This window comes from Humulus lupulus, unplaced genomic scaffold (assembly GCF_963169125.1).
Source record: "Humulus lupulus unplaced genomic scaffold, drHumLupu1.1 SCAFFOLD_892, whole genome shotgun sequence".
Taxonomy (NCBI): domain Eukaryota; kingdom Viridiplantae; phylum Streptophyta; class Magnoliopsida; order Rosales; family Cannabaceae; genus Humulus; species Humulus lupulus.
The window spans coordinates 5017-13204 of NW_026908692.1; the positions used below are offsets into that span (position 1 = coordinate 5017).

Below are 8188 nucleotides of genomic sequence, written 5' to 3' on the forward strand. Positions count from 1 at the left end.
TCTCTGTCATTTGTTTCCTTGTGTTTAATTTTTTGGTCATGATTACCTCTTTTGGGCTTTATGCAATATAAGAATGTTAATCATTTGGCTAAGAATGATAAAGGAAAAACTTGTTACTATGGAGCCATTTATTGCATAGAAGGTTTCCAGAAGTATACCCTTTAACCATGGTATTAGAATGGATGCTATATTTTTATATATTATTCATGTTGGGTAAAAGTAATATTCTAATAATAGGAGAAGTAAGTTAACAATGTACAGTAATTTACCTATTGTTGATTCTCACTCTTTCTTTTGCCATTGCCCGTGACACTGATTTTCTATTATTCATTTTTACAGCACAGAAGGTCTGCTGATGGCATGCTTATGGGTTCTAGTTCTCGTAGTCCTGTTGGGGATGCACCTGCTTCCCCTAAGTACTCTGATAGACTTTCTTCGGCAATCAACAATTATCTGTCTGAGGCATCAAGACAAGAAGTCAGAGTGAGTTAATTTATTGTGGTCTTAAATCAAGAAATCAATGCTTCCAGTGTTTTGTCTATCAATAATGTTTTTTTTAATTACTTACTGATTGTTTTGAGGTCATCTGTTCATCCTTATATTGTCAAACAATAGGTACTAGTTACTTTTTCTAAGTAGTTTTGTGCATTGTCCAAATCCCTGATACATGAGTTGTAAGAAGCTACTCATTTTTACGTATAACGCTAATGTTGAATCCCACTCATGCAGCCTCAGGGAACACCTGAAAATGGATATTTGTGGCAAATAGTAAATTCTCAGTTAAGTTCTCCTAGCCAGCCATATTCATTGAGAGAGGCTCTCGCTCAGGCACAATCTTCTAGAACTGGAGCTTTTGCTCAGGCTCTTAGAGAATCTTTGCACCCATTATTGAGGCAAACACTGGTATGTTTACTTTATTATTATCGAATACATTTTTTTTTTTGAAAAGAAACTTCTTTGTATTAATCATGGGAAAAAAATACAAAGATTAGAGATCAAGGGACGATCTTAGTATGCTAAAATATAGCTTGAAACAGAAAACGAACATAGTAAAAAACAATAATAAAAAACTGAGCCTATCTTATTACAGATTGCTGCAATAGCAGATTGTTTTGTGCAGCAAAGTACTTCAACCCCATTCTGAATTTGTTCAGTCATATTTTACTTTTAGGTGGCTAATAACTTTACCATTTTCAGGAGCTCTGGGAAGAAAACTTGAGTGCTTCTGTTAGTCTTCAGGTTTTAGAAATTATTGAGAAGTTTTCCACAATGGTTGCTTCCCATAGTATTGCTACAAACTATGGAAAACTTGATTGATTCTAATATGCTATCTTGAGAACTAAAGAAATCATAAAGGGATGATACATTGTGTAGCTGGGTTTATAGTTATATGATCTAAAATAACATGAATAAGTAGTTTTAATATAATAACTGTAATCATAAGGATTTATATATGATCTAATGCTCTAATATATTTGTATGTAGTTGTCTAGCGGATTAATTAGAGAAAATATTATCAAAGAAAGTTAAGTGTAGTAATTTTCTTCTAATTGTTTCTGTATAATCTTTCTAATTTCAGAAAATTGAGGATGGGACTTGAGAAGCTAGCTTGCAAGTTATGATTAAACAGGTTTCAAGTTTGGTTCATAGTCTCTCTCTTTGTTTCTGCTCAAATGGTTTTGATTGTTCTAGTGCTGAGATTTTTAATTGTATGTTATAGCAGTTACTTGATTTTCTAGTACCATGATTCTTAGTCCCACTAAAGATTTCTTGGTCTAAATCTATTACTAATTTCTAGTACTTTAGTTTCATTAAGCTTTCTCTTTATCCCTACATATATGCGTGCCTTACTCTCTCTCTCTCTCTATATATATATATAATATTGTATCATGTATGTATCATCATAATTGTGATTAAATATATGTGTGTGCCTTAACTGTGACTAAATAGATAGTGATGTCAGATTTGGTTAGCAATTTTTATGTGTGTTGCGTGTCATTTTTAAATTAGTGTCAGCCCATATCAATTTACTTAAAGACTATTGGCTCTTGTCTTAAGAAGATCATGGAAGAGCCTGAGCCTTCCACTTCTTCTGCAATATTCATGTGCTCTAGATCATGAAATATTGCAGAAGAAGTGGAAGGCTCGAGTTCTTCCGTGATCTTCTTAAGACAAGAGGAGCTAGATCATGTACTTACCACTAAGGCAATGGATTTTTGAACGAGATTTGATAGAATTTGTAGTTTAATATGTGATGATTGCAATCTTACTTAGTAGTGGTACTTATACTTGTTGAACATGCTTTGTTTTTTTAGGCTGAAAGAGCGTTAGTTTCAGAAAATAAGAGAACTTCACTGGTGTTGTTGCAGGTTTTGGCATAAAGGATTTAACCAATTTTGATGTTATTGTTGTGGTACACTTTCAAAGTTAGGCTTCTACTTAGTAGATAAAACTGCTTCATAAATTTGAGGTAAATATTTTAATTTTTACATGATCTCTTTCGGGGACAAAGGTCAGTATTTTTTGTTAGTCAGTCGAGTATAGTTTTAATGCAACTTTATATGTTTCCTTATAAAGTTATGTCAAAATTTAGTTTTTAGTGGCTTTTCATCATCAATACAACATTATTATGTATTCATGATTTATAATGCATTCAGGATTTTCTCTTAAATAATTTGGGTTTGTTGAATTTGTTTTTCCAGAATGAATTGTTGTATATTGTATCATTGTGTGTGCATTTTTTTTAATAAAGAGCTACAACTTTTAGTGTTTCAGGAACTAGAGAGAAAGAGCACAACAACTGCTGCACTCAAGTCACTTCAACATAAACTTGAGAAATACAAGATAAAGTTGAACAACTCGTATAAGAATACTCGAGTATACTTATAACTTGTTCATGTTGCACAAAACTGATTACAAGGACAAGAAGAAGAAATATATGTTGTTTGACAATGAATTTAGTGTTTTATTATATTTGTAATTTTTATTAGAGTAAATGATTTTTATTTGAATGGTTAATTATTTACTTTGTAAATCTAGTTACATATTTTTTAAGGTCAAGACGATTATAATTTTAATAAGTTTTGTTATTTTAATCTATAAATTTTTAGATTAATTTGTATAAATGTTTTATTTAAATCATAATTTTTAATTTAAAATAACAATAAATAAATTTTTAAAAAATTAAAATTATAACTTTTAAGAGCACCCAAAGAGAGTCCTAAAAACCTTACTTAAAGGCACTCAGCAAGATCTTTTAGGACTTGCAGACATTTTTTAGGACTCGCACTGCGAGTCCTAAAAACATCATTTTAGGACTTGCAATGCGAGTCCTAAAAACCTTACTTAAAGGCACTCAGCAAGATCTTTTAGGACTCGCAGACATTTTTTAGGACTCGCAGCGCGAGTCCTAAAAACATCATTTTAGGACTCGCAATGCGAGTCCCAAAATCCTTACTTAAAGGCACTCAGTAAGATCTTTTAGGACTCGCGGACATTCTTTTAGGACTCGCAACGTGAGTCCTAAAAACCTTAGTTTTTAAGGCTCTCAAATAGAGGACTCGCGCCCCGCGATTCCTAAAAACTTTTTTAGGACTCGCAATGCTAGTCCTAAAAAACCTTTTTTGTAGTAGTGAATAGTGTAACATTTTGAAGACATTGAATATATTTACCGCAAAAAAAAAAGATTGAGTATAAAAGTACAACATTTTGAAAATATTGGGTATTTTAGCCACCATTTGCTTTTTAAAAATAAAGAGTCAAAACGAGTAATTGGCCAAAATATAGTGTTCAAATAACCGATCTATCTATTCCTATTTTTAACCTTTTGAGAAAACTTGAGGTCTACAAGTTAATTTTCAAAAGTAAAGGTCCAACTGGTAATTAGCTAAAATATAAGGTTCAAAATGGTGTGAACCCTTACAACAAACATAAATTATATATAATTTAATTTTTATAAAGAATTTTGAACCTTTTTGAATAAATACATGGTCCAAAGGTTAATTTTTAAAAATAAAGGGTCAAAATGGGTAGTCGGCCAAAATACAATGTTCAAATAATTGATTAATCGATTCCTATATTTAACCTTTTAACAAAATACGAGGTCTAAAAGTTAATTTCTAAAAATAAAAGGTTCAAACGGGTAATCGGCCAAAATAAGTCTTACATAAAACATAAATTTTCTTATACATAATTTAGACTTTTTATACAAAAAAATCACGCAAAACGTATAATAATGATACTAATAATAAAAAATAAAATTACACATACAACAAGCTTTTTGAACTTTATTTTCGACACTTTAATTTTTTAGATTTTTTCAAAAACCTGCAAGAGGTTTGCTGTACAATGAACACCATTATGAAAAAAAATTGTGGTCAAGACACCCACACATATCCATATAAAGAGCATGTTGTACGAGTAGGGTGAAAATGAATCCCTACCCTACAATCTCCCAAAAAATATTTTAAAATATGTATATTTTTTAATAATTACAAAAGACTGTACGAAGCGCGGTTATGTTTTCTAGTGTAAATATATATATATATATCTATGTCAATGTTGTGTTTAGATGTCATATATATATAGAGAGAGATTATTGATATAAATATTTATATATACCATAGAACTATAATTCATTCTATTATATATATATTTTAAAAAAATAGTGAATCAATTTTTATTAAAATTATAGACAATGTTTACAACTTTAAAACTAAGCAAACGTGCATTGCACGTTACTTCTACCTAGTGTATATATATATATGTTAGAATAGGATTAGCATACCAATTAAACACATGTCCATATATATACATGAATAAAGAATTAACACACATATTATAATGGGTATCAGAGTCATACTTCATCCTATCCTACCGACAAATCTCTATTTTGGATCATGGCAAACGAAGCCTCATCTACAAGTTATGCAAACTCTAGTGCTTCTATAATATCGCCCTTGTCACTTACTCCTTCTCCATGTTTCTGCAAGTCCACAACCAACAAACTTGACTTTCTTTATGAACTATCATATGTTCATGAAGAAAACAAGATTACCAATAAAAACCTTCCTTTGATTAAACCATACCAAATTTTCTCAAAATCCATTACTCTTTTTACCTGGTCCATTAAAGCTCTTATTAAACCATCCTACAAAGCCCCAAAAGAACATATCCAAGCTTCTAAATTTAGCGAGTGTCAATTGAGACCTACCCCTGAGGTCCAATTCGTTACTTTAAAAATTCCTCCTGAATTTATTCCCCAGTGGATTGCGTAAGGATTCACCCATATTCATTTTGGTGCCATTCACTTAGCTATTTCCCTTCATGGCAGAAAGAGCCTTCCAATTAGCTGCCGAATGGGTCTGCTTGACACCCAAATGAGGAAATACCAACATGCAAGCATTGCAACCATAGAAACTACATTAAATGCAGGAAAATTAATAACTACATTGTTCCCTAACTTTAATATGTCTCTCAAAGACAATCGCTTGACTGATGCCTTTTGTTGACTGTGTTTTTAGCCAACGACGTGAGAACGTCAAAAATGATTAATCTTCAAGAGAATTTAAACGACACAGACAGTTTTATCAAGAAAAGTAAATAACACATAAGATTTTTATAGTGGTTCAGCCCCGATCAGTCGGTAATAGCCTAATCCACTTAGAGTTGTGATAATAGATCTGTACTCAAGATCAGATGGACTGAGCCAACTGAGTTTCTTCAGTACAAATTGCAAAAATACAAGAATCCTTTCAAATACCAGCATTTTCTCTCTCTAAAATACCCAGACCCAAATTTTCCCAAAAGTCTAGAAAGAAGAAGCAGAAACCCCCCTCTAATCCCATAAGCCCTCTATTTATAGGCTTAGGGTCATACATACGGTATCCCTAGAATCGGGATATTTTATTATATTTAAATTACAAAAAATATTCAAAATGTAACAAAACCCCCCATTTGTGGGAAGAATGAGAGATTCCCGCGTATCTTGTTGAAGCCATTTGGGAATCTTGACTTAGTCCTCCTCTAGCTAGTTGATCCACCTCACCTCCACTCTGTTCGATCACACACATGCTGGTCGGACATACACTTGCTAGTAGGACATGCAAGTGCTGGACATGCACTTCTCTCCTCTAACATGACACTCTCCTCTAGCATGCCATTTCTTTATTTGGACAACCATGCACTGGTTGGACATATGCATAAAGACCAAATTCTTGGGCTCTCCTCGGACCACACCCTTGGGATCTCCTAGGATGCACTCTCCTTAGCTCTCCTTGGATGCACTCTCCTTAGCTTTCCTCGGACCACACCCTTGGGATCTCCTAGGATGCACTCTCCTTAGCTCTCCTAGGATGCACTCTCCTTAGCTTTCCTCGGACCACACCCTTGGGATCTCCTAGGATGCACTCTCCTTAGCTCTCCTAGGATGCACTCTCCTTAGCTCTCCTCAGACTAAGGTCCGAACACACCCTCCTTGGGTTCTCCTCAGACCAAGGTGGTCCGACCGGGCCTCTTGGGGCTCTCCTCCTCGGACCAAGGTCCGACCCCATCTCTTAGACCCCTTGGACTAAGTTCCGACCGGACCTCTTGGGGCCTCTCAAGCAGTCCAAATTCTTCATCAGTCTACCGGGTCACTTTATCACAACTTTGAGGAGTCAATGTATTTATTGACTATTAATATGTCTTTTACTGACCATGCACTTGCCACTTGTCACCTTTATTGACACGTCATTGATCTCTAATTTTTGGGGATAACACCTTCAAAGTTGAGGTCCAATTGGCTGGAATTGACCAATATCTTACTTCCATTGGAGCTACTCTTCACTACCAGATGGCATACATACTCCAAGATCACGCTCCGGATCTTTCTTTGACAACAGCTGAAGAAGCATTACTGGTCTCGATAGACTCTACCCAAGTTCCAACATGCACTCATATTCCAAGGCAAATCTCTACAAATGATCTTATGAAGATTTTGCCCAATTCATGGATAACAAACTATGAGATGCTCCATCAACCCCAAAAAGCTGTCCAGACTCTTACTGAACCATATTATCACAAGAAAGAAGATGGCACTGTCGAAATAGTCTTTGATAGAACTCAAACAAAGACTCCCAGTTGTTTTACCACCCAGTACATGATGACTTTGTCACACCAATTGATGTGGAAATCCAATCCTTTGATTCTTAAGGCAGCCCTATTTATGCTTTCGAATCTTCAGATGGACATAAGTATTGGGATGTTTGCGACTGCAAAAGCTACCTAAAAATAGAAGAAGACCTCCCAAAGCGATGTCCTAGCTCAGGAAAATGAGTTATGCAATAGCTTGATAAAGGAGAAAGGAATAGGATTGTTAGGCCAACCCTTTGGAAATTTTGACATATTGTCAAATATTCTGATCCCAAAGACTTATCTGACTCTCCTCCAAAACCAAATGGATGGGACATTGAGCTTCCTCCAACAAACTCCCAAGAGCCTCCGCTTTCAGCTCCTCAACAGAACATTTTTCCATGCTACAAAAAATCAGCAAAATGGATGCGACATCATGGAGAAGCTTTTCCTGCTCAAAATCAGTTCCAAAAAATTCCACAAGTATGTATGATGACTACTACTTATTATGAGCTAGATTTTGCTCCTCTCAAGAAATTTGATAGACAAGACGACCAAGGTACGGTTTCTCACCACCCCACAACCAGGAACACATATGTGTCTCTCAAAAAAGTATCTCTGGCCGAAGAAGTTCTCAACTGGAAATCATTTTTATGATTGCCCAAAACAAGGTCTTAAAGCAAGTCGAGTTATAAAATACCAGAATTGAGACAGCAGTAAAACAATCTCAGACTACTATCATCGATAAACTCCCTACAAAAAATCCAACAGACTCATGAAGAGCTTCTAGCCTTCATTAAAGCAAAATCAATCCCAATGCTAGTATTCCTAGCGAAAGAGGCCGAGATGAAGCGCCTTAAAAATCAATATGAATCCCTCAAGAACTAGTTCGGCCAGCAAGAATTGACAAAGACTCCTTCAACTAGCTATTTGGGAACTTTGTCCCCATTCGGGATAACTATGACGCCGATCCTTGGTAGTTTGCTACAATACCAAAGACCTCCCAGCCTTTTCCTATTACTGGATCTGTGCAAGAGGACTCTGTTGTAAGACTAAGACGCATGCTTGATGAAAGTCA

At 34.8% G+C, this 8188-nt stretch overlaps 1 long non-coding RNA gene across 1 annotated transcript; it reads left to right on the plus strand.

Moving 5' to 3' along the window:
* The first annotated feature begins 1674 nt into the window (after positions 1–1674).
* LOC133810784 (uncharacterized) lies at positions 1675–3095 on the plus strand. The gene is made up of 2 exons (XR_009882444.1): positions 1675–2470; positions 2768–3095. It is a non-coding gene; the product is annotated as an uncharacterized LOC133810784 (long non-coding RNA).
* Positions 3096–8188: the final 5093 nt, after the last annotated feature.